The sequence below is a fragment of the Neolamprologus brichardi genome, chromosome 9 (assembly GCF_056152115.1).
Source record: "Neolamprologus brichardi isolate AB-2024 chromosome 9, ASM5615211v1, whole genome shotgun sequence".
Classification (NCBI taxonomy): Eukaryota; Metazoa; Chordata; class Actinopteri; order Cichliformes; family Cichlidae; genus Neolamprologus; species Neolamprologus brichardi.
Window position 1 is genome coordinate 25,367,215 of NC_142112.1, and position 25,982 is coordinate 25,393,196.

Genomic DNA, 25,982 nt, shown 5'->3' on the forward strand with positions numbered 1-25,982 from the left:
TGGAAACACAAGCCTGGGACTCCAATCAGGCCAAATCAATGTGAACAAATTCTGTACCAATTGAGAAACTGTGGTTCAATGCCCAGGACCTAATTTAATTTCTTTCAGAGTCCTTGCTGTGAAGGAATTGATTGAAAGTCCTGGACACATGCCAGTAAAGTGAAAGAACACAGCTATGTGAGGTTTTTTACTCTTCACAGACAAATCTCTTGGTATTCAGGAAATACATTTATTTTGATGCATTTTAATGTATCTACCCCATAGCTCAAGACTCTGCAGTGCTTTGAAGAGATGATAAATGGAGCAAAATGGGAATGGTGAGGATAAGTGAGATGGGGGTGGTGGTGTGATGATACTTTTTCTTCACCCTGATTAGCCTCTCTTTGCTAGGTTTTCTTTTATCTCTTTGTAAAAGCCTGCCCCTTTCTCATTTCTAGCCTTTTACTGCATATTAAGAAGTATGTGCACAAAGGTGCCCTCTCCTCCTCACAACACAAGAAAATACAACATTTTCTGAAGTAGACACATGCAAGAAACTCAGGGTGGATTTTTTTTTTTCCGCCAAGAGCAAGAGACAGTAGGGGACGTGAAAAAGAGATGGTGACTATGATAGTACAATTTTCCAGAATATAAACTTCTTTGTTGTGAAAATCTCTTTAACAATTTGTGGTGGTTAAAAGTAGCTCCTGGCGCTGTGAGATAAAGGGTTAGATATCACAACAAGGGCTCTGCTATGTTCAGTGTTGTACAGCTGCCAAGTACTGGTTGTAAGCAGAAACTGAATAATGTCTTCATTGTTTATTTTACCTTTGTTTTACCGGGAAGTCCCACTGAGGTTGAAATATTGTTTACAAGAGATATCTGGTCAAGGCAGCAGCTGTAAAATTACATAAAATATTTAAATGCAGGACATGCAACCTGATATACACAAATCTACAACAAAAAGAGCAGTGGGCTATCAAAAAAAAAATCTTCCTTCACCACATCCATTATGATGTCCATCATTAATGGGTGTAACTGTACCTAAGTAAAGACCTTATGGCAAATTATTCCTTGTCCAAGGTCTATAATCAGAAAATGGGTGGGCTGAAAGCAGGAGTACATTGAACTAAGGCTCTGTAAAAATGGAAGAGCTTGTATTTGAATACAATAAAATCATGAATCCTAGTCAGAAAATTTAAATCAAAGTAATGGGCCAAAGGGAAATTATTACTTAAAATGCACTATTTACACGTTACAAGTGCTCATTTGTTTTAGGAAATGACTGAACCTTTTTATTCCACCACATGCCAAAAGTGCTCTTGAGATCCCATGACTGTGGAGACCAATTTGTGTACTGTGACTCACTGTCAGGTTCAAAATACCCATTGAGATGAACTAAGCTTTGATCTGGCTCTTAGAAGATGGGTACACTGTGTTTCCTGTTCTTAGTCGACAGGAGTAGCACCCGGTGTTTCCCATCTGCTTGAAGGTTGAATGTAATGTGGGTTCAGAGATGTCCTTGTGCATGCCTTTGTTGTAAAAAGTGGTTATCTGAGTTACTGATACCGTTCTATAAGCTCAAAGCAGTCTGGTCATTGTCCTCTGACCTCTGGTATCAACATGGTATTTTTTACCTAGAGAACTACAGAGAACTAGGGCTGTTCATATAACGATATATATCGGATGACGATATAAAAACGTCTATCGTTTCATTTTATGCTATCGTTTGTTTCGTGGTGTTGCAAAATAAACTGTTTACGACGATATTTTTTCATCGTTTTGATGAACACTGTAGTTGCTATATTAATTTCCTAAAGTTCTCTCTTTCTCTTATATTTTATATAACCACACTACGGACGGACAAGCGCCTGTTTTTATGCGTTGTGGTTAGCAACAACGACGGTAACACCATCGCGTGTCCGCTTGTTTATGTTCCACATAAACCTTTCACAATAAAGCTCAAGATCCTGTTGAGACTTTTCAAAATAAACTGAATCACGTGAAAGAGCAGATTATTTAGGGATGAGAAGTAAAAAAGAGCCGCCAGGTGCTAAAAAATAAACCTTAAACTCAAACGTTAGAACAGGCTTTTCCCCGCAGCACGCCATGTAATAAATACTCACAAAGAAAAAGGCGGCCTTTACAACTTATGTCTAAAAATGTATAGTTTCATGCATCGGTTAAAACACTCGACTCCAGGTACACTACGCGCAGCTGGAAACACTTCCCGCAAGTCGAGCTGCCTGAGATTCACATAATTTACAGAAAATGTTAAATTTTTGTGATTTATATCGTTATCGGGACGATAGAATTTCTTATATCGGGATATGAGATTTTGTTTATATCGCACAGCCCTACCGAGAACTGTTGTAGATCAGCAACTTCAGAAATACTCAAACCAGCCTGTCTGTCAGCATCAACCAGACCACATTCAAAGACACTTAAATGACATTTCTTACCTATTCTGATGCTCAGTTTGTTTTCAGTAGGTCATTTTGACCATGTCCCGATGCCTATATGTAAGAAATTGCTGCTACTACAAAGGGGAATTGACTGGCTGTTTAGATATTTGTGTTAAAAAGAAATTGAACAGATGTGCCTAATGAACTAACCAGTTAGAGTACGTTTTCACAATAACCATTACCTCCATAATGTAAACTATTAAAACTCCGTATTTTACCACTAAATCGACCACAATTAACATTTTTATGTCTGACTATATTGTAGATTATTAAATTTGTCTGGTCAGCGACATCAGAGGTAAACACCAGTCGCAACCCAGAAGGTGGTGCGTTCATGAGTCAAATATTCTGAGAAATGTCACTCCATTGCAGAGATGACTTGAAATGCTTTGCATCTTGAGCTAATGCTTTGTGGCCAGAGCAGACCACAAAGAGCAAAGTGATAAGTAACTCTGGGACGTCTTTGCCAGGCTGGATTATTGACACACACGCACATACACACACATGCACACACATGCACACACACTACCAAACAACAGAAGGTGTTTGATTGTCAGAAGCTGTTTATTTAATTGTGCCAAAGTGTTCTATGCTGTACTGTTTAGTTTTTTTTCGTTTGTTTTTCATGTATTGCCCAAACATAAATTGAGAGAGAACGGTTATTTGAAAAAACACTTAATCCTTTGAATTCATAAAAGTGCTTACATAACTGCAACATCCTCTTGAGAAGTATAATTCACTGAGATTTCCTTGACTTTTTAAGGTTACGCAACTCAGCGTTTCTGCTGTTTTGAATAAATTGATTGGATGAAAGAGAGAAACAGATAGACGGTTCTCACACAGACCTACCAAGCTGAAGGAAGTAAACATCACATCACTGAGCCTGTGTAAAAGTGCAAAGCTCTATCTACACTGTAGGGCAGCAAGCATAGCATATCTTTAACCACACTGTTAAACCCTGACATGGAGTGAGCCTGGCAGAGAGAGCGAGAGCGAAAAACCCTCATGTCATCCGCAGCAAGCAAAGTGGGACTGAATGAGCATCTAGACTGCCACTTGGATGAGTTACAGCTGAGAGACAGATGTATCATACAGGTCAGAGGCCCCACAAAAGAACAAACAGATTAGATAAAAAAAAGGGAAACTATTGGACACAAAACACGGTCTGTCAGGGATATAGGTCGGCATTTGAGAAAGCCAGAGTTTTATAATCTTCAGCAAAATTGAAAGACCACATGAAAAATGAGAGAGCATAATAATGTGTGTTTTTGTTTTTTGTTTTTTTATACCCAAGCAATATAACATCAAGCAAGCACTGAGTAATTTTGCACTGTTATGAGACAAGGTATTAAATGCCGTAGAAAAGCTACAATTCGTTTGGCTCGAGTACTCTGTTACATGTAATCACATTTCTCTGACACAGCTTTGCTCTCGCTGGCAGGCTGAATACAGTGTAATAAAGCATAGCATGCCCTGTAGTACGCACTTATTGTCTCTCGAGAATCCCATGGTTTCCTCACCACACAGACGTAACCTTTACAACCCAAACACAAAAGCATCAATAACCACGAGAACAAAACATCATCAAGAACAAACATCTTGCTTGTTTTCTTCCTCCCCCACTATAATGAAAGCATCAGGGCAGCAGTGATGCAGCAGTTAGCATTGTTGCCTCACAGCAACAAGGTCCTGGGTCCAAATCCAGGCTGGGATTTGTATGTTTGGGTGGAATCTCTATCTTCCTCCACCGGTACAAAGAAGAAGAAAAAGGAAAAATGCTAGTTTGGCTGTAGGTATAAATGTGAGACTGTTGTGATGGGGCTGTGATAGGCTCCAGCCTCTCTGTGCCCCTGAACTGGACGAGTGGAAGGAAAATGGATGAATGGATAAATAGATCTTAAAAACACATAAAACCAAGAAGCCAACTTTAACCTTTTATGTAAGGGAGAATTTCCTCATAAGAAAAGCTACAATTTATGTCCTTTTATACTTTACCTCCTGCACACCTACTGCTCCCTCACTACTTCCATAAACTACCGCTTTCACTCTTGTCCAGCATATCTATTATGTTTCTTTAGCACGTGTCCAAAGCAACTAAATCTCAACCCTTTATCCTTGAACTGTGGAACATGAGCTGCCCCTCTGATGTACTCATTACTATTCCTGTCCTTTGTTGCCACTCCCACTCCCAATACTAATCCCAGGTCCTGTTTTTTCAGCCACTTTATTTCAGCAGCACTGTGTGCAACCGATACAACATATCTGGTCTCACTACCATCATGCAAACTTGCCATTCTATGCAAATAGATGTCAATGATAACAAACTGTAAAATTATGAATTTCCTGCATTTTATGGACTCATTTTGCAATGAAAGACTAGAGACAACAGTGGCACTTTACTGCTGTACAATCTATGTGATAACACGTTGTGAGTCCCATATGTAAAATAACAATATGCTCCTATTGTTTTCAGCCATCATTTTAGATTAACTACAATCACGGTTTCATTTGTGCAGCACTGCAGTTAGCTAATTGAATACAATGGACCTTTTTCATTCTGACTTGTTATAGCAGAGGAAGCCAGGTGAGACAAGGTTTGTTTACAATGTTCTCAGAAAGATAATAATAATCAACCCAAACATCAATTTAGCATAATAGTTCAATTAACAGTGATTGAATAAATAAGAGTATCACAATGTGACCAACATTCTTGCTAATAAAAAAAAAAAGCCCATCACACCATTGTCAACTAAGCAGATTAATAAAACATTAAAACCTGTTCTCTCACTGTGATAAACTGCAATAATTATGCAACACTGTTTGCATAATTTTGCACTACTCTGCACACGTCCTTGTACAGTAGCTCATTTGGCTTCAGGCACTATGTTCATACTCCCGCTCCACTTTCCTCAGTTATCTCTTAAATTTCCTGCAACTACCTTGCACATTAATATTACTGTGCCCCAGTGCACCGGTGGACTGCCACCATCCGAGCAAACTGTAATTTACTTGTTTGAATAAAACGCTATAGGTTATATTTTTCTGCTCTTCCTTATGCTAGTTAATGTTTAGGTATGCTTAAAAGAAATAGTTCTATATTTTGAAAAATATGTTTATATTCCTTCTTGCTGCTGAATTTGATGAAAGCATTAAAACTAATCCCAGGTGTCTGTGTTAATTACCAGAGCCAGGTGCAGGTAGCTTAGCTTAGCCATTCAGAGGCATGGGAGGCGCAGCTGAACTGTTATGAGTTATTACTTTTTCTGTCTTGATTATGAGTCTTGACAATGAAGCGATTAAGAAAGAATTTAAAAAAATAAAAAGTACTGTAGTGGCCCGAGGGGAGGGGCAACTCGTGCAAAGACTGGCATTGTTCGTGTGGATGTTAGTGTGTTAAATTACAGTGTTATAACAGTTTTTGTAATTATTTTGTTTGGGTCCCTCAATATTATTGTTAATTTATGATATGGGCTCCAGTGTTTTCTTGTCTGTTTGACTACGTGTGGTGTTGAGTGTAGCTAACAATGGACCACCATGATGGAGACTGCTGAGGCAATACTGTCCATATTAATGTGTGTATTAATACAAATATAAAATCATTCCTGGTATTGGCTGTGGGCGTCACAAAGGGTAAAGTACAACACTCACATCACTGCAACTGTCTTTTCTAATACCAAAGAACATAATACCAACCAACATACCGCAGGACTAGTGTAGATAAACTGCACTAACAATATTTGCTGAATTAAAATTAAAGTAAATTAATTAAATTTAATTCTTATTAATCTCTAATCTAATGTAATTCTTAATTAAAATTAAGTCAATTTTTAATTTCAATAAAGCTCTTGAAATAACAGAGCAGCACTTCTGAAAAAAGTAATACAAAGTGACCTCAAGAGGACAGACAACCAACAAGACATAACAGCACCGCTCACTTTATGTTACCATAAGATATTGACTAACAGATGGATGGTAAACATGTCCAGGAGTCCTTATGGATTTTTTTTCTTCCCCAGGTACTGAATCACTGCTTTTGTTGTTTGTTGCCCAAACTCAGCTTTCTCTTACTAATACTAATAAATTGGATTGACAAATTTGGGGAAAAACAATTTATGATCAAGTGAATTAAAAATGCTTAGCTTGTGACAATAAATCTACAAATTAACACAAATAACAAATGACATAATTTAACTATATATTTTGCAGATTCTGGACCCAAATGCATGAAGTTTGTTTGTATTTGTAAGTATGTATTTGTATTCCTTTCTCCTAACAGTATTAGGAGAAAGGAATACAAATAGTGTAAAACATTTGCAGCGCAGGCAATCCAAATAGCAGAAATCTTAGAAAGCATTGGGCAAGATGACAAACAGATATGGGGGGCAATGTGAAAAGACAAGGGAAAGCTCAGACAATTGCATGCATCCCAGATACCAGGAGGAAACACCTGGGAGGATTAACTTAAACTAATCAAGACAAGGAGACAAAGGAAGTAAAATCTAACATGAGATAAAAGAACAAAATAAAACAGGTGGAAACACAACTGAATGAGTAAAAACAAAAAAACAACATGACAACTAAACAGGGAGACAAGAGAGACAAAAAGACAAATACAGAGACAAGACTAGAACTAAATAGCTAAATATTAGAGATCCATCCCAATCATAACCTAACATGTAGGACTTAGAGGAAGAAATACAAACAGAGACTGCTAGAAAATATAAATGGCATACAGGAAAAATATAAACAATATAACCTATGTTACAAAAGAAAAAAGGAACAAACCCCAAATGCAAATGATTCTCAAAACCTAAAAGAATGAACTAAAAAAAAAGCTTATGGTCTAAAACCTGGGGATCATGACAACAACAGATGTAATTCTAATGTTTCACTATGGAACCTCATTAGCCTAAACATCCCTCCATCAGTCCAACCAGATAAATAACAGATAATGTCTATTTAAACATGCAGTGAACCCAAACATTAGCATTTGTGTGCAGAGAGTGAATCACAGACCTGCAGACTAACACTCAACCCTCCATCTGGCTGCCACTCGCTAGCGCTCTCTCGCTAGACAATCCCATAAGAAGCATATAAAGTCATTAAATCAGTGTGTACACACTATATTCTACCTCCCATTAACTTGTTAGCTCGTGTATAATTGTTCACAACTCTCTGCGAGTTACACAATTAATGCAGCGTGGGATCACACTTAGGCTTACTGAAAAAAAAAAAACGACAAAAGAAAACATAGCTCATCAGAAAAGATGCTTGGGCTTCTTTAAGGAAAAACATCTTTTTTATCACGCCTATGTAACTATTTTTTGCGATATGAAAAGTATACTTATATGTCCAAACAGACCAAATGCAAGAATGCAAAGCAGATTCCAGTGTGTGTGAGAATGAATACAGATGTGCACCGGAACTGACTTCAAGGAATAATTATAAACACAACCATACACAGCATATAAATTTTATATTCTGCATCTATTTTGTATTCCCTATCCAACTCTATAGCTGCACACTACGTGAAGCTAGTTTCATTGTAAGGAACCATGTGTCGTCCTTGATGCTGGTGAGAGGGGCACTTCTTGATCTCTACCTCAGCTAATCTGAAGTGAAAGTAGTCAGGCTATCAGTGGGGACTTTAAGGGGATTACACATGCTGAACAAACTAAGGCTTAGCGAGAATACTATACAACCAGGTGCATAAGCTCATACATATAACATTTGCAAAAAGGCAGTGCATGTCTCCATGTCTCAGTCATGTTATTGACTGATGTTATTTTTCCATAGACCCATCAGTCGGTTCTAGAAATCTGTAATTATATTAAATGCTATATAGGCCGCATAGTTAGAGATTAAATAGTCCTCAGATGAATAATTCAATAAAAATTCAAGCAATAGTTGTTAGATTAAGCCTTTTAAAGACTTCAGAACTGGACTTCAACAGGCCTTGTGTGTCTTTTTATAATATGCCAACATGAACGTGTTTGACTGCACTTAAATTTTGATGACTCAGTGTCCAACTCTTCTATGCTATCCACTCTCCTCATGCCCAGCTGTGCCAAAGAAGCTGAGAGAGGAGTCGAGATGGGTCGAGTGTAGGTTATAGTTGGCAGCAAGTGTGGCAGTTATATCATCGGACTTATAGTAAGTGCCATCACCTGAGTAGACTGTGGTCCCAGGCGCCAGCAGCATTACACTGACAAGCAGGAATGCTTCCACTGCCTGACAGTTATTTGCTGATCTAAATGTCGACTAAACTGGACACAAACATGTCTAGTTCCCCACTATCCTGCATCGGGCTTACAGGATTCCCATCAAAGAACAACACAAAGATTCAAGTAAATGATTAAATATGCATAGAAATGCTGACTAGATATGCAAAACACACAGAATAAAGAGTATAGAATATAACCTTCAGCGGGCTGATCCGACTGCAACACACAATATGATCCTGAAAAATCATCATTAAGGACACGCAAAAAAACCAAAACTGCAGTGCAAGATGAAATTTAAGACGAAAGCATACATTTTATCCGATGATCCCATGTAATGATTGTCGCAGTAAGTCTGTATACTGTGTGCCAGAGCTTGTCTGAAATGCTTATCAAAGTAAAAGCCTTAGAAAAGGATTTTCCTTTATGAGAAAAACCAAACCCCAAAAGATATAAAAATTAAGCTATAAAAATTTAAAAAGTAGGCCATTATTTTACTTAAACAGCAGATTAAAGAGTCTAATAACAACAGATGTAGTGCATTTCTTCTTCTTCTTGACTAATACAGAATAGTCAGTTAATTATTTTTATTGACATTTGCTTAAGGGCAATCAGAGGATTTTGATGCATCACAACTGTGTGGTCTGGCTGTATTGGGGCTGTGCTTAAATCAATAGACACACATTGATTGTTAGCTATCCTATTACGTTAGCTGTCCAGTTGGCAGATGTTTTGCAGGTTGCTGTAAAAAGGTTAAATATGGTGAATGGTGTTCTTTTAATGTGTTAAAGACATCGGCGTCCTCATTTGCCGTGTAAACATTCAATTAATTTATTCCATTTTTGACTATCAAGAGAATAAAACTATCAGAATTAACGGTTGGCAAGAAACAATAGCTTAATTAGAAATCTAAATGCCTGGTGTGACTTCAACAGGATTTGTTCCAAGAATTTATTGTATGGCTTGCAACCAAACGCAATGTTTTTGTTTGAGCTTTTTTTCCTTCCTATCAAACTGTGTAAAGATGTTGCCCCAAATTGTGTGCCATTTGGAAACATGAGGTATTCCAAAAGCAAAGCCAACATTTAAAGAATGAACACAGGAAAAAATGTGGAATGTGTGTGTTTAGGCTTGAAGGAAATCTGCCATTTATCACAGTTGGGTGTAAGCACGATAATTGCAGCATTTACCAACAAACCTTCAAAAGCATCGAACCAGTAATGATCTCCCCTTGTTCTTATCTCGTGTTTTACACATTTTCCTCAGCTCACCTGTTCACATCAGCCAAAAATAAATGAGTAATAGCTCAATGGTTCACATGAAGCAGAACCATTTCCTTTTAATTTAAGCGACTGCATAAATTACAACATCACGAAGTGTAATGACTCACACATCGGTACATTTTGTTTTTTGCAGCCTGCATATGAAGCAAAAACCCCCAGTGAACAAGGAAGAAAATAGTGTGTTTGGTGACACCCCTTTCCAATACACACACACACACTTCTCTTTTCCCCATACCTCCCCTCCTACACACCAAATCATTATGACAGTGACTGCTCATCCCTCCGGCTGCCTCCTCGTCAAAGCTGGCCCAGATTCCATCAGATTATACAAATGACATCATCAAAGAATGTGTGTTTTTGTGCATGTGCATAAAATGGATGTACTTTGTCAATACAGTATCTCCCACTCTGTTTTGGGGCAATTGTGTTTACCTGTACATTTCAGAGCTATAAATAAGACCTAATATATATATATATATATATATTTTTTAAAGACATTATGATAAAACAAACAAAGTGTCTACAGAACATGATGAACCTTTACCCTTAGCTAGGAGATTTCAGTGGACTTTCATCCCACTTAACAAAAGCTTAAGAGACATGTCTTGTGTGACAGGATGTACAGTACATCTGTTGTTCTGCGGGCCACTGAACTTGAACAACAATATATGATTACATGCATCTGCAGTGAAAAGACAGATGCAGAGAGAAAAAGGCACTTTGACATGGAAAGAATAATCCCAGCAGGAAACAGAGGCATTGTGACTCAGATGACTCCAGACATACTGAAGCTTTCCCTTTCTGATGTGGCTGTTCATGCAGATTAGAAAAAAAATACAATCACCACTTGTGATTGAGATTTGTAGGGTTAAATTATAAAAAACATATACGCCGATGACATACAATTCTGTTTTTAAAAGGTACCATTTTTTAAGTATTTTCTACTTAAGGTGGCCCCACCATTCACACTACTCCATCAAATGTATGATAACTACTCCAAGTAAATACCGTGAGAAAATGGTTTGTTGGCAAAGTCGCACCAAGAAGATCTTTTCTCACTCGGTTTATTGGAGCCTGAGAAAATGCCCTGGCTTGTCACAGCTATCCAAAGCTATTGGCTAGTGATGACCCTGACTAAGCCATTTTCTGCTGCCTGTGCACTTGTCTCTCTCTCTGCCAGAACAGCCAAAGAGATTTTGGTGTCCTCACAAATGCCAGTATTTCATGCCTTTGACATGCAGGCTCTTACTGCCTGTCTGCCTGGGAGCGTGGAAAGTGTTTAGTGAAGAGGAAAAAAAATCTGTATCCTCTTCTAGACAACTTGCTAATTATGCTACAAAGCCTTGCTTGCCGTTCATAATGCATTGGACACATCTCATTCAAAAAAATGGGACAATGCTTTTAATTGATTTGCTTCATGACCTCAAATTAGAGCGTAAATAGGTGTCTGTCTGCATTTTCCACTTGATCTTCTTTTTGATGTGCCAAGTGCAAACACAAGACAAGAAAAGAACTTTTGAGAACTTTTAAGTGTAATTCAGACAAGAGCCATCTTGCCCAGACTAGAATGTTCAATGAAATGCCTGTCTAAACGGAGTCAAGGAAGTAAGCTAGACGGAAATGAATATTCAAGTATGGTGGGGATGAAACAGCTTGGAGATGTGTCCCCAGATCCTCTCGACACTGTTAGGCAGGAAACTAGTTTGATCTATCTCATCTGTGCGATGTCAGGCAGTGCCTACTGTACCTAGAAGCTGAACATCACACAAACTCAAGCAGTCATCCTTTTGAAACAGCCAAGACACACTGGAGGCTAAAATGAACAAATATGCTTTTGTATAGAAGGTTCTGAAACCAAGCTGTTGTTTCAGATTGTGTCCAGAAACTACTAGAAAGTGTGATTTTAGGATTTTTATTCTCTATTCTGATGCTTCCTTCTTTTGTGCAATGCCATGCGAGAACCATGAGTGTTTGCCTGCATTTATCTAACTACATTTCCTTAAATGTGTAAGCTTTAAAAAAAAAAAAAAAAAAAAAGCAGATAAATATATCAGGTAATGCTCAGCTCGGTTCCTTTCGCAGGCTGCAATCTTGAGTTCGCTGAGCTTGTCACAGAAAGTTGCCCCTCAGATCTTTGCAGCATTGCAATGTTCATTAATCTATAAACGTGCATTCACTTTTCAATCGGTGCGTGTGTCTGTGTGAACAGATGGCGTGTAGTGATACAGATAAAAGAGTATTGTGATGTGCCTGGAGCATGAGACTCTGTCCGTGGTGCTGAAGTCATTCCTCCAAGCTGCACTAGCTTGCTCTCAGTCAGGGACATTCATTCATCTCTCCCTCTTCCTTTTCCACTATGTCTCTGTCTCACTCACACACAAAAATACACATGCAGACACACACACACACACCATCACTTAGTTTCAGCCAAAAACATATTTTGATCTCCCTGCAAATCTGCTGTCCTGAATTCAATCCAAAACCACTTTTATTATGTACATCTAGATTATCTATACTAAAAGTGGCATGTCCCTGAAAAGGCTCAACGAGAATGCAGGCGTAGCTGGTGACCTGAAAAAAAAGCACCAATAACAGGACGAGAAGCCAGCTAATTCCACATCAGCCCCATCGCCCAGGCCACAGGGCCAGACTGATGCCTGACCTCCAGCTGTCAGTCCATTTTGTGCTCAATTAGCAAAGAACTCTCCCCGTCACCCATGTGCACAGATCTCAGCATGTGTGACCTTTTTTTCTTCCCCGCTAATTAAATTACAAATAAATCTAGCCTCTAAATGTCTCAGTCGCTAAAGAGTTGACAGGATGTGGGCGTGGATTTTCAATGAATATTCATTTTTTCCCCTATCTGCATTTAGTGTACATCCCCTGCAATGAATTTTAACAGTCACCGTTTAGGTGCATTTTAATGGTGCCCCAGTAAAGAAAACAAAACAAAAGAGGAAAAAAAAACACAAGAAAGAAATGGATGTGACCAATTTGTCTTCTTCCTGTGGGTGTGAAATGACTAACAGTGAGCAAATGCATGATGCATGTGCCCCAAAATTGTCACAACTCGCTTACTGTGGTCTGTTATGTAGTTTGAGCCATTTTCGAGCCTGTTAAACACGTCGCAAAAAGAAATGGAAGAAAATGGCCTCTCGGGTATGTAGAAAAATAACCCCTAACACCCCTGAAAATGCTAGTTGCGTGAAAGGGGGCAATCTAGATGATTGGTTATAAATAGGGGTTTGTCCTTCAGTGCCTATACATGCAGCTTATTAGATTGAGAAGAAGGTGTTCCCTTCTCATCTTCTCCCTCTCACTCTCTTCCACCTCCTTCCGTGCCTGCCACCTTGGCATCGGTCGTGTTTTGGCTTTGTACCACAGATTCAGCCCCTCCCTCCTCTGCCTCCACTCGTTCGCTTTCCTTCTCTTGCAGTCAACGTACAACATGGTGATTTACGGCAGAACCTAAAAACACCACACGCGGAGTTGCGTTTATTTTACACCCCTTCTGGCATGTCTTACAGATTCGTGTAGTAGTATCATGTGAAATCGTGAAAACAAGCCTGATAATGGTCAGTGTGTTTGTTGGCCTCTGTAATCTGTATAGACTTGAATTTACAAATGATTGTCCCAGTAAAGCACATAATAATCCAGGAATTAATGCAAAAAGGATTACTTCTATTTAAGATGTTGTTAAGGAAGCCTTGAATCTGGATAAAAAGCATAAAGGTAAGATAATATAATCTGCAAATAGAATAAAAAAAAGATAGTTTGACACATCAAAACACAATTTTTAACACAGGATGCTAAAAATAACCATCTTTTCTTGCCAATCAAACACTGGCAATACTGTTCTTAGCACAACTAATTTATAATCAACTAAATTGAAAACAATATTCAAAAAGTGTTGCTGTCAAAGCTGACCCTGCTCATGAATCACACTGGAATGAAATCAAAACTGCCTGTAAGTCCAAGTCCCTGCTAGCATCAATATCATCAAGTTCAATGAAATATTTAGTTATTTTTTTCCACTTGTTTGTGTGCAAAAACAACCCCAAAGCAGTAGCGTTCACGTATTCACACTGTGACACACACATACAGTCACCATCTGTCATACTGTAACCTCCCCAAGCTCGCTCTCCCTCGCCGTCCTGCTGGGACACATGCTCACTAATCATTCCATAACTTTGTTACCACCTCATTATGGCAGTTAGTAAGCACCATTGCTAGATTTAACACTTTGTAATGAACTAGCAGTGTGGACTCATCCACTTGACAATTGTATTGATTCACTGCTCCGTGACAAACAGGACCAGTGAGACTGCGTGGTAGCAATGCTGACCTCCACCTGTCTCAAACTGCTCCCATCATTATATCCATCTGCCTTGTCTTCTTCTACATCTGATAATCCTGCAGTAATGGTTTACCACTCAACATTATGTTCAGACTTCAATAAGGCATTGTTGCACACAATGAAAGGCTGTCATGTACAACAGCTTTCAGAGTTGAACTGGCTCCATTCAAAACATGCTGACTGATGTGTTTACACAAACACATCGATAGTTTCACGCCACCTGGGAAAAAAAGAAATATCAGAGCAAAGTGACTTGCCAGGGAACAAAAACAAAAGCAAGCGCCAAGATTTGAAGACCAAAATGAGGAGAGAATTTGTGCCAGATTGGCTCCGTAGCAGAAATCCCTGTGAGGATACAGCATGAGAAACTGCCCAGTGCATCTATGATTATATAAGTTAAATGTGCATTGTCTTTATACCGTTTTGGGGGGACTTACTAGAAGATCTTTAAAAGGAGCCTAGAATGATTTTAGGCAAAGGAAGATTCTCCTATTGCCAGAAGGTTTCTTTTGAAAGCAGACAGACAAACCTCAGTGTTTGCAGCTGCTGTGAATTTTTATTTCAGCCAACTGGGAAACATCTCATGGGAAGTGTTATTTAAAAAAAAAAATGCGAGAGAGAGCTCAGTACAGACTGAGCTACTCTTACTGGTTAGAGTGAAATGGGAAGCTACTATGGGTGGAAACCAAATTAGATTAGTCAGGGACAAAGTTAAGTAGGAGGAGGGGGTTGACTTAAATTCAAACTAGCCCGATGACCTCCTGGTTAAGAGAGAACCAGGTGGTCGTTGAAGCAGATAATCCCTGAACAATCCTGCCCCCGATGCTACCCATCTACTCACACACAAATGTTCAACCCCGGTGATGCACATGCAGTGCCATTTATTTGTTTAATGAGTTTTCCCTAAATGAACTCCTTTATTATGTTTGTGCAAAACACAACTCCCACAAAGAGACCAGAATCATTTACAGAGGTCTTGGTCATACTGGAAGCACTCCCAATAATGTATAACAGAGGAGCAAACATGATGCATTAGCACTGCACAAGTAATAGATTTCACATCTGCATCTACCTCCAAAGAAAAGTATTTTAATTTAAGGACGGTTGTGACGTGATACACTCCTTTTAACAACTCATGAAATCATGCTCTCTTGTTTGACTCTTCTGCACAGCACATTAGCCATCTCCTCCTTGTTCTCCCGCTCGCATTGCCTCCTCATTCATTGGCCCTTGTGCCTGATTTAGCCAGTGCCTTGGGCCTGCAGCAACTGGCAGTGGTATAGAGGGCCATGTAAATGTCACCGTCTCAGAGGCTGTGCTCTGCGGAGCGTGAAATGAAATCTGGCAGAGTTTTAGGGCCCTGCCTTTTCTCACATGGACATTCCTCAGTACGTAGGTCCTATATGAAACTCCAGCACATGTTATGATTACATCTAGACCCCCACCCTGTGCCTCCTCTCTTTATCAATTATTTAAGTGTCAAACGTGCTGCAGTGTTGCAGTCAGTTTCAAGTGGGAATTAGTTCCCAACCTGATTATTGTTATTAGTTCGAGAACAGATTATTACTGCTGTCATGTGAAAGTTAGCTTCGCTAATCCAAACTAATCCTATGAATCATGCAACCATATCAAGATTACCCATGTTGTATTCATGTACTGTATACAAAATGGGACAAATACACTTCATGTCTACCCAGTGATGGACACTTGTAAGCTTCATTTCTAACTACTCAAATATCAATCATGTAATTTTGAAATTACATCAGCTTATGCTCTGTTCCAATAAGAGAAGCTAGAAGAGCTGAAAATACTGTAAGCTGCCACTGAAAGTCAATGGGTATTTCAACTTTTCATAGCAGGAAAAGCTCCCTGTAGGGTTTACTGGGAAGATTGGCACTATGCTTGAGGGCTACTCTCTCAATTAAATCCAAAACACAAAGGGGCTTTGAGGCTGCGCGGACGCATTGATGGAGGCCAGTAGGCTGAAATGTTAGCATGTTTGTTGACAGGGCTGGATTAATTAGTGAAATTGAGATAAGTCTACTTTGTCCTGAAGCCCCGCATGTGCTACCTTTTTACCCTAAGTTATTTAACGGTTGATTATATGACATGGTTTAGCACCACAAACTGCTATACTGGGTGCATCCTTTTAATGCTTTAACTAACTTTCAGCCTGCACTGATGCCATTCTGGATCTAAAACAACTGTGTCAAACCTCCCTGCGCAGTCAGTCCTGCCTCTGACGATCTCATGCAGGCTTTTGTTATCAAGGATTGGATGAAAATAAGCATGTGTACTGTGCAGGATTTAAAAAAGGGGGGGGAAATGCATCAGAATTCCTGTACGACATTCAGGACACGAGAGCTATCCTTCTAGCTAGCGCTGTCAGGCTTTAGATGAGCTCAATAAAAACCCCATTGAAAAGTGATGAGATCAATTAAAGGCTGTCATCACAAAATATCTACCCTTTCAAATACCCATTGTTAAAATTACCCTCTATTGCTTATCGTTTCCATTCATCTCCCCGCCATGCACTTAAAGTCAGGCACTTGCGGACATTTACAAATAGGCTCCTCTATTCCATTTAGAGCTGTACCTTTTGCAGCTTATCTTGTGTAATGGGCTCTTAAATAAATCTCCTTGCTTTAAATACACAAGAGCCTTGCTCATGGAGGCTTTCCTCGATGTAAGATCACATGACAGTCTGGACCTCCCATGGAGACTGACAGGCACGTGACATGCTAATGCCCACTGCTGAGCGTTCTGCAAAAGGAGGAGATTGAATATATAGCAAGTTAAGTGAATTCCAAATCTCACTAAAACACCATTATTAGGGAGACTCCAAAGTGCTCTGTCATTAACCAGAAACTAATAAGAGACATACACATGGGCCTTATTAAACAGTCTGCCAAGGCTGAGGAACCACACTTGCCCATGAGCTATAAACTGGATAAATAAAACTGTGATCACACTTTCTCCCTGCGTGACACTGCCCAGCATCTCACGGAGAAGTCGATGCTGGGGATATCTTCGTCATGTCCCTGATTCATCATCTTCCTCCTTCTCCTGTCACAGCTAGTGAGAGGCGGCCAGGCCGGCTGCTAGAGGGCACTGCAGAAAGCTGGGGCACGAAGGGATGCTGGCTGGTCAAGAAAAGCCCCCCCACCCCCTCCCTATTGTTCCTTTAAGCCACTCCTCAGAAAACTAGTATGCTGAGTAATACAATTGTATGATATCTGGGGAAAAGAGGGAAATCCTTGATGGAAACCAATAAAAACTGAAACGATAAAGATAGTTTGACATATGAAAGTAAAAGAAAGTGGAATTTTCTTTAAAGCTTTAATCTTGAAGGCTTAAACTTCATCAAATGCTGTTATCGATACTGTTGATGCTTTTTATGGTGTCATTAATGGCTGACATCCTTTAAATAAAAGTATACTGACAAAAGCAACATGTCCCGAGTTAGATAAGCCCCAATGTTAACAGCCGACTCCATAGCCATATCAGACCTGCATTAGTTGAAGGCAAGCTGAATATTGTCTACTGCTGTCACTTCACATCAAAAACAACCAACTAGTAAAACATGGAGTGGCTTTTATTGTGAAGCAGTTACAGCAAATGCAGTACTTTTGTCCCAGAAGTTAATTCTACCCATAACAGCTTCTGACAGCAGATCAGTTTTCAATATTACTGAAAGTAAATAAAAAAAAGATTAGATGTTCTGGCGGCTACATATCCAAACAGGAGAGTTTCTGTCCTTGCTATAAAGAGAAAATCCAAAAATGCCAAAATGCCATTAGTAATGACATTAGCCTGTGTTAAAAACCAAACTTTCCTAATAGCGCAATATAAATAATAATAATAACAGTTTAAGCTGTGTGCAATATGTTTGCCCCCACATCAAAACTTCTTCGGTGATCATGGCTCAAGAGTTGGCAGTTCGCCTTGTAATCGGAAGGTTGGAAGGCCCCGGCTCCGACAGTCTCGGTCATTGTTTCCTTGGGCAAGTCACTTCACCCGTTGCCTACTGGTGGTGGCCCGGTGGCGCCAGTGTCTAGCAGCCTCAACTCTGTCAGTGCGGCCCAGGGCAGCTGTGGCTACAATGTAGCTTGCCATCACCAGTGTGTGAATGGGTGGATGACTGAATGTGTAAAGCGCTTTGGGGTCCTTAGGGACTAGTAAGGCACTATACAATATACAGGTTATTTACCATTTTACCATTCTTCAGGAACTGATGGTCCAATAACATGCCTAAACAGGCTCTGGTTTTTCTTCTTAAATGCCTCTTAAATTCCCGCTCCCTTCCCAAAGGTGCAACACGTGCACACTTGTGCATCAGGCTTGGATTGGAAAATCTCCCATCAGTATGAGGCAACGGTGAAAATGTCACATTAATTTATTACTGCAGGGATGTGACACCTGTGCTATTTGACGGTCAAATAGTTTGACATAACACTGATTGTGCTCCTACTAATCATCCTACCCAGGTGGTTAGGGTTTCATGAGGATGATTGCCATGAAAACATGGGTGCTGCAGCAACAGGACCCACATTAAAAACAGCTGCTAGGCTTCTGTCAGACAGTCATCAGATTTTATTTATTCAATAACAGGCTATATATGTTATAAAATATTTTTGGATTGTTTGGATACAAAAAAAGACCCCTGTTTTTAGCAAAAATGACAAAATGTAGCAAAATGGACATGTGCACACACTATTATTGGCTTAAAATAAAGCACTGCTCAGGATTACCTTTCACTGTTCTATCGATACCATAATCTTTAATGCCTCCTGCCAAAACAGCAAGATCTTGTCAAAATCTTCTCAAAGAGGCATCAATCCTCTCCTCTCATTACTGTCAGTCTGAGAGACAAGCTATTTAGACTTTCCTAAAGCTTCAGTATGCATGCAAATGAAAGCCCTTGGCTTTACTGTGCACACACGCTTACAGACTTTGGTGTAAAAAAAAAAAATAGCATCAATGCTGCTGCTGGCTTTTCAGATTTTAGTCAGTCAGTGTTGTTTGGAATTATAGGGTGAAATCCTGTTTAAATAACAATGGCATGATGCCACTTCTCATGCATGTGAGACACATGTCTACTAACCTACTAACCCACCTCGCAACTGGGGCATTTAGGGACTTCACTTAGCTGGAAGGGGCTTTTCACACGCATTGAAAAAACACCATGGAGCTGTAAGTGAGAAAAGCAAATGTGTAAACCTTTTCAGGAACAACATGACTGGTATTTGGCTTTTTTAAAATAATCCAGCTAATGTTAAAGTGGAGGAATTTCAAATCAGGCCATGTGGATGTATCAAGTCATCCTGAACCACTTTTTTAAATGTTCTACTTCGGTGGTTAAATGTAACAATTTCTCAAATTCCTGATTCATGTTTACCTGTGGAGAAATCTAATCTACCAATTTAAAATGTTTTGAGTCATTATATTCAATATGAATTTAGGATCAATGGGCATTCTTTAGGCACTGTAAAAAAAATTACATAATTACATTTGTAAGTTGGAATACAGAATACAAGAAGGATTCCCTCAATAGACTCCTTTTTGGCATAGATTTACACATTACATATACAGAAAGCATAACAGCTGTGCAGCAGTTGTTGTTTTGTGTTTTTTCCCCTGAGACTACGCGGTTGTTAAACCTTCTTACATTTGGTTTACACACACCCAGAGCTAAGGAGAATCAAATTTAATGTCCTTCTCCAGTACAGGCAGTCATATAGTGGATTCAGCTTCTCAAATCTAGTACCACTGAGGTCATAACATAATGTTTACATTGCTTTATGGCATGCATTAGGAATGAAATTGAAAACTGAAACCAAAGAATTTGATTATCTTTTTTTAATGAAATCAAAGTAGTTAGCCAACTACATTTTCTGTTTATCTTCTGATAAAGGTTTAAATTGTGTACGGATAGATAAATAATACTTTAATCAGGCAGCCTGAATCACGTATATCTCCCTCAAGTGCATATCAAATGCATCCTTTATCTAATGTGTATATGCATCCAGAGTATGTGGCCTCTATGATGGGAAAACATTCATGCTAATTAGATTGCAAGCAACCCAATACTTGTAAGCACGAGTCTATATGTGATCCATTGTGAGCTACTGCTTCCACTATTAAACCACAAATCTGTTTCTCACAGACACATTATTGTTGGCATCCATTCAGTAGGTGACCACACACTCCACAACACTTGATTAAAACCATCCAGACAGTTATCTATGGGGTACATTTTCACAGAGGAGGCATTTGCATGTCTGTATTTCTTAATCCAGGCCCTCAGCTCGCCATCACCGGAGAGTATCAGGATCTACCACTATCAAAAGACAGTTTAAATGAGGCAAGTAGCAAGCGGAGTGTTTCTGCTCAGAATGGCAACAATAATGGGATGTGTGTGCTGTAACCTCACACACAAGTTCGGTAACACTTCAGAATTGCTTAGCATTCAGCAGCTGATTCCACCACTGAAAGGGATATGCATCTTTACTTAGAGAGAAAGAGAGGGAGAGTGTGTATAGGTAGTCCTCCCCAGTGTCTGGCTGAAGGCCTCCCTGGTGGATTATGTTACCCAACAATGGCAGTGGCCTTTCACAGTTGGAGCATGCTGCAATAGCTGGAAGGCAAACGACCATGACTCTCTCCCCATTTCTCTCACTCTCCCACCAGAATTGACATTGTTCCCTGGCAAAAGCAGGTCTAATGTATGTTTTTATACTAACAAATGTGTGCTCTAGTTTCTGGTGTGAGGAAAACAGAAAAGCAGGCAATCACCGCACAGTTTGTTATTATATATATAATAACAAACTGTGCGGTGATTGCCACCAGAAATTATATATCTATATATATATATATATATATATATATATATATATGTCACAGTTTTCAAACATAAAAGCCTTGGACTGCAGATTGGATGTAAAAAGATACACTGCACGCTACTTTGTGTTTTTAAATGTGTATAGAGATGCATGCTGTCAACAGTGAGAAAGAAAGGCAGCCCGGGGCTTAGACTGTAGTGTGACCTGCAGGCATTAGCAGGCATGAAGGGAAGCTGTAATGGCAAACAATGCTCCTCATCAGTGACTCAAAAGCTGCTGCACACACAGAAATCCCACAGCGGAGCAGTGTATATCCACCAAAGTGACATTATCAGTGTCAGTATACTTTGCCTCATGCTTTAGCTGCAGTCTGATATCAGGGTCCCCACAAATTAATTATATTTGTCAGCTGAGTGACTGTCTCAGATAAACGAACGAATTATGGCATTCAAGAATATAGAAAAAAATGTACAATATCAGAGATGCTATTACGAGCAAATCCTAGGAAGCAGAAAGCGTTTTGTGGCTTAACCCCTGCCAAAAGACAGATAATCTCAGAAGTGTAGTATTAGTACAGGTTGCTGTGCACCAAGTATACGTTCATTCAACATCCGGCACAGTGTGTCCCGTTTCACCGGTGATGTCACACCAATTCTTCACGAGGGCCTGTGCACAGTCTCTAATGCAACCGTCTTTATTAAGTTCGTAGTTTGATCCTAAAGAATAACTTTCTTTAGCTTCTCTGAGCTAACCCATAGCTTTTTCTCCTGCTTTAAAAAAGATTCACAGGAGAAAAGCTGAAGAAATTAAATTGGCCTGCTGACAGCTCCCATACGACCAATCTAAGCAGCACCAGAAAGTGCGCAGGCTGAGATTAGACGGGTAGAGCAGGAGTGCTTGAAGAGTCCCCTCAAGCCAAACTAGTAAGTCTTCTTATTGCCAGAGTGAAACCTCGGAAACAGAAGATGTCCTGTTCTCATAAGTGAACCACAGACGAGCAACAAGACGTAGTGAGACCCGACAGGGCTCGGCGCTGCTGAACAGTGCAGTGTAATTAAAATTCAAGAATGAAAAAAAGAACACAGCCTGGATTTATAGCACATCAGAGAATCCGGCAATAGCTGACTCATCATTGCTGTCATCCACAACCATCATTATGATATGACTGTGACTTCTGGTCTTCACTAATAAAACCTGAGGGGCGACAAGTCATGAGTAACAGCTATGTCATCACTGTGCTTTGCGAAATCTTCTTTGCCGTCATCGTGCCTTAATTTTATTGTAAACCCTTGAGGTGTCAGAAAGCAATATTTGTCCCACTGCTAGTCCAAGCCTCCCTTCTGCCCCCCAGGCTTCTCAAATCTGATGGCCCCTTTAATAATTGCACTTTAATTTCAGGCTTCCGTGGCTTAAGAGGCAATCTCATGCAGAAGAGAAAGCAAGCTTGTTTGGCCTGCCCGCGATGATGATACATTTACATCTGGACAGCATTATTTGCATGATTGAGTGAGACTTGGTGAGGAAGGAAGAAGTGTGAAAAGTACAGATATTCAGCATCCATTATCTCACCTCGAAAGCATTCTTAATATTCCACTGGCAGCACCCAGAAAGCAGTAACCGAGGAAGTGTTTAAATGTATTTTTTTGTAGCAGAGCAGATATCATCGCGATTTTAACTAAACAGGATCAACAAAAATACAGTCCGACAAGGACAAGCCCCTCGATTACTGATGTGGACAAAGTAATGGCTACAAATCATCCACAGTTCAGTCAGTTCTTACATTTTCTGTGACTTTGCTGAATATGTGGAAATGACACAAGGGGATGCTACTAGAGCTGATAACAGCATCAAGACAAAAGGGAAGCTAATGAAGGATAGGGTTTAGAGTTCAGCCCCGAGTCCATCATTAACTGACAGGCAAAGACGAAATGCTGCTAATGATCACTCAGACACTCCTCCTCCTCCATGGTGGTTTGAAGCCACTGCAGTCAGTAATATGAGATGCAGAGGGTCTGTAAAGGAGGACTGGGTTGGAAAGGTGAGCAGATGTAGGGTCCTTGTGTTTAACAAGGAAAGCGTGCATGATTATAGTTTAAGGAAGTGACACATGCGCCGAGGGAAGATCAACAGATTGAGGGATTGTTCCCTGCTTCTTTCAGATAAGAGAATGCGCTTGGGGGGGGGGGGGGGGGGGGGGGAGTCTGCCGTGCAATGCCTTTCAATTTCTGTAGGAATATAAAGAGGAAGATAACACGGGGAGAGGGGGAAAAAAAATCATTAAATATGCTTCTTGTTCTGTAGCACATGACCTCAAAATGTGCAGATCTGCATGAGCTGCAGCTTTCAGTCAATAGTCCCATTTCTGTGTGTGTTAAGTGCTTAATTCATTTTGGGAGTCTATTAATGGCTTCTTCATAGTTCGTTAACCTCTTAGCCTTGATCCCTTCCTGTCATTCTTGAATTCTGTTCTCTCTACCTTGTAGCATGCATATGCATATATGCATATATATATAAAAATCAGTGCCCCTCCACGCACGCAATAATTACTGAGTGTATCATTCCCATCCATAATGAGCCATTAATGCAGCGTTATTTTCGCAGACAAACTCCTTGTGCATTTTTACATCAGACAAGTGATCCATTCAAATCACATCTGGAGTTAGTCCAGAGAGTAATTTACAGATGTAGCGTTGTTCATTTGTATGGGCTGAATTACACAGGCTACTACTCGAGGCAGTGTTTTAATGACTGGAATCACACATTCAGGCTGGAAGAAGTGCAGAATACATTCAACACCAAAGCCAATTTCCAAGGAGACTGGGTGACCAAAGAATAGTCTGAATAAACCCACAGAGCAGCTTGACGTGGATATAGAAATAAGGAATTTAACCCCTAATATCCAGTAGAGCTCGCACCATCTGCAAGGCTTCAGCGCTGGATATTAAGAAGTGACCAGAATGCTACCCCCAAACCTCTGGACGTGGAGAGTCATGGCACATGTTCTCATGGTCACTGCTGCATCCTCGTCTAACAAGTGGCAGTATCATGTTCTGATCCCCCCCCTCCCCAAGCATTCATTAGAAGAATCACTGTTTACTGTGTTCTTGTAAAAGAGAAATTCTGCAGTTTTGTCGTCATATTAAAATCCCAAATACGCAATTGCAGACGCGGTTGTTCCGTCAAGGCGCACGGAAAGGGTGACTGGATATTTTTGCCTCATTATCACTTGCGGCAAGTGGTAGGGACAGCTGTCAACGTGCTAAAGGGGAACGTCCAGCCCAACAACTTTGCCCAAATATGAGGCGTTTTGTGTTTTTGTTTTTTTTTCCTTTTTAGGTGCCCCGTGTTTTAAAGAAACTTGTAAAAAATAATAATAAATCTAAACAGTAAATCGTGAAAAAAATAATTTGACAACATGAGAAAAAACAGTATTGCATCCCAGGTTTGCATGTTTTAATAAAAGTAGATGTCGAAACACTACTTGATCAAAGAGAGGATTGTTTTTAAGTCACGACAGGTGCAAACAAATACTCACTGCAGAATGAATGAAACGGGGGGAAAAACAATTTGCGCAGTTGCCCTACCTTGTCAACACAGTAGACTGACCGTCCCACAGTTGCCTCCAGAGTAGTCCTGGGAATTCGGCTGAAATTGCTTCTTTGCTTTGAGATTATTACAAGTAGGGATTGATCATATACGACGTCACTTGGATGATAAGGTCCCACTGACTGTAGTATCTTCCTGTATCGCTCCGTCTGTGAGCTGCAGAGGCATCACTGAACGTATGAAACAGCGCTTCACACGAACGGAGAAAGGGAAAGTCCGACATGGAGTCTGCTGCCTGGATTCCTCCGCGGTAGAGTCGTCCGGTTTTGGCTCACGAAACATATTAGAGACCAGCTTTAAAATTCTTACGATGTCATTTGAATTAACACTTAAGCTTAGGTTGTTATAAGCATAAGGCGGGAAAATATACTCACAGCAGCATTTAATTAGCTAATTTACAGGCTAGGTTAAAGGTTAATTACTAACAGCTATAAGCTAATATTGCCATAACTCAACATTTACCTGAACAACAGGAATACTGAGGCTGTACAAGGAGTTATTGACAGGTATGTCTAATAAAAACAATAGCGGCTTCAAAACACTTAATATTGTAAAGCAAAGACCCTACAGTAATACCAGGAAACCCCAAACACCCAGACAAGCGCCCTACGAACAAACACTTGGCGCTATTGGGAAGGAAAAACTCCCTTTTGACAGGAAGAAACCTCCAGCAGGCTAAAGGAGGGGCAGCCATTTTTCCACTGGGGGTGAGGGGAGGAAGACAGCACAAAAGACACACTGAAAGAGAGCCAATATTAGCCTAATAGTAGCTAATGACTAAATGCAGAGTGGTGTTTAAAGGTGAGAGGAGAAGACACAGTGCATCATGGGAAGCCCCAAGCAGCCTAGACCTATTGCAGCATAATTAAGGGAGGATTCAGGGTCACCTGATCCAGCCATGTATGCTTTATCAAAAAGGAAAGTTTTAAGACTAATTTTTTAAAGTAGAGAGGGTGTCCAAACTGGGAGCTGGTTCTACAGAAGAGGGAGCTGGAAGCTGAAGGCTCTGCCTCCCATTCTACTTTTAAATATCCTAGGAACCACAGTTAAGCCAGTAATCTGAGAGGGAAGTTCTCTAAAATATTAGGGATAAATGATTTAACCTAACACAGCTCATTTAACCTAAAGTTTTCAATTCCCATCTTACCAAAGGAATCAAGAACTGCATTTTAGCCTCAGTTCTTAAGCCAACTTATATCAAAAGATCTTACGTGATAAATAAAATAATA

The 25,982-nt window shown here is 39.9% G+C and overlaps 1 protein-coding gene across 2 annotated transcripts in view; it reads right to left on the reverse strand.

Annotated features, from left to right (window-relative positions):
- The window catches only part of dlgap1b (discs, large (Drosophila) homolog-associated protein 1b), a 96,572-nt gene extending 71,675 nt beyond the window's left edge, over positions 1-24,897 (reverse strand). For both annotated transcript variants that reach the window (XM_006795070.3, XM_006795071.3), the window contains exon 1: positions 24,732-24,897. The gene's annotated coding sequence lies outside the window, so the exon portion shown is untranslated. The remainder of the gene's footprint in view (positions 1-24,731) is intronic.
- Positions 24,898-25,982: the final 1,085 nt, after the last annotated feature.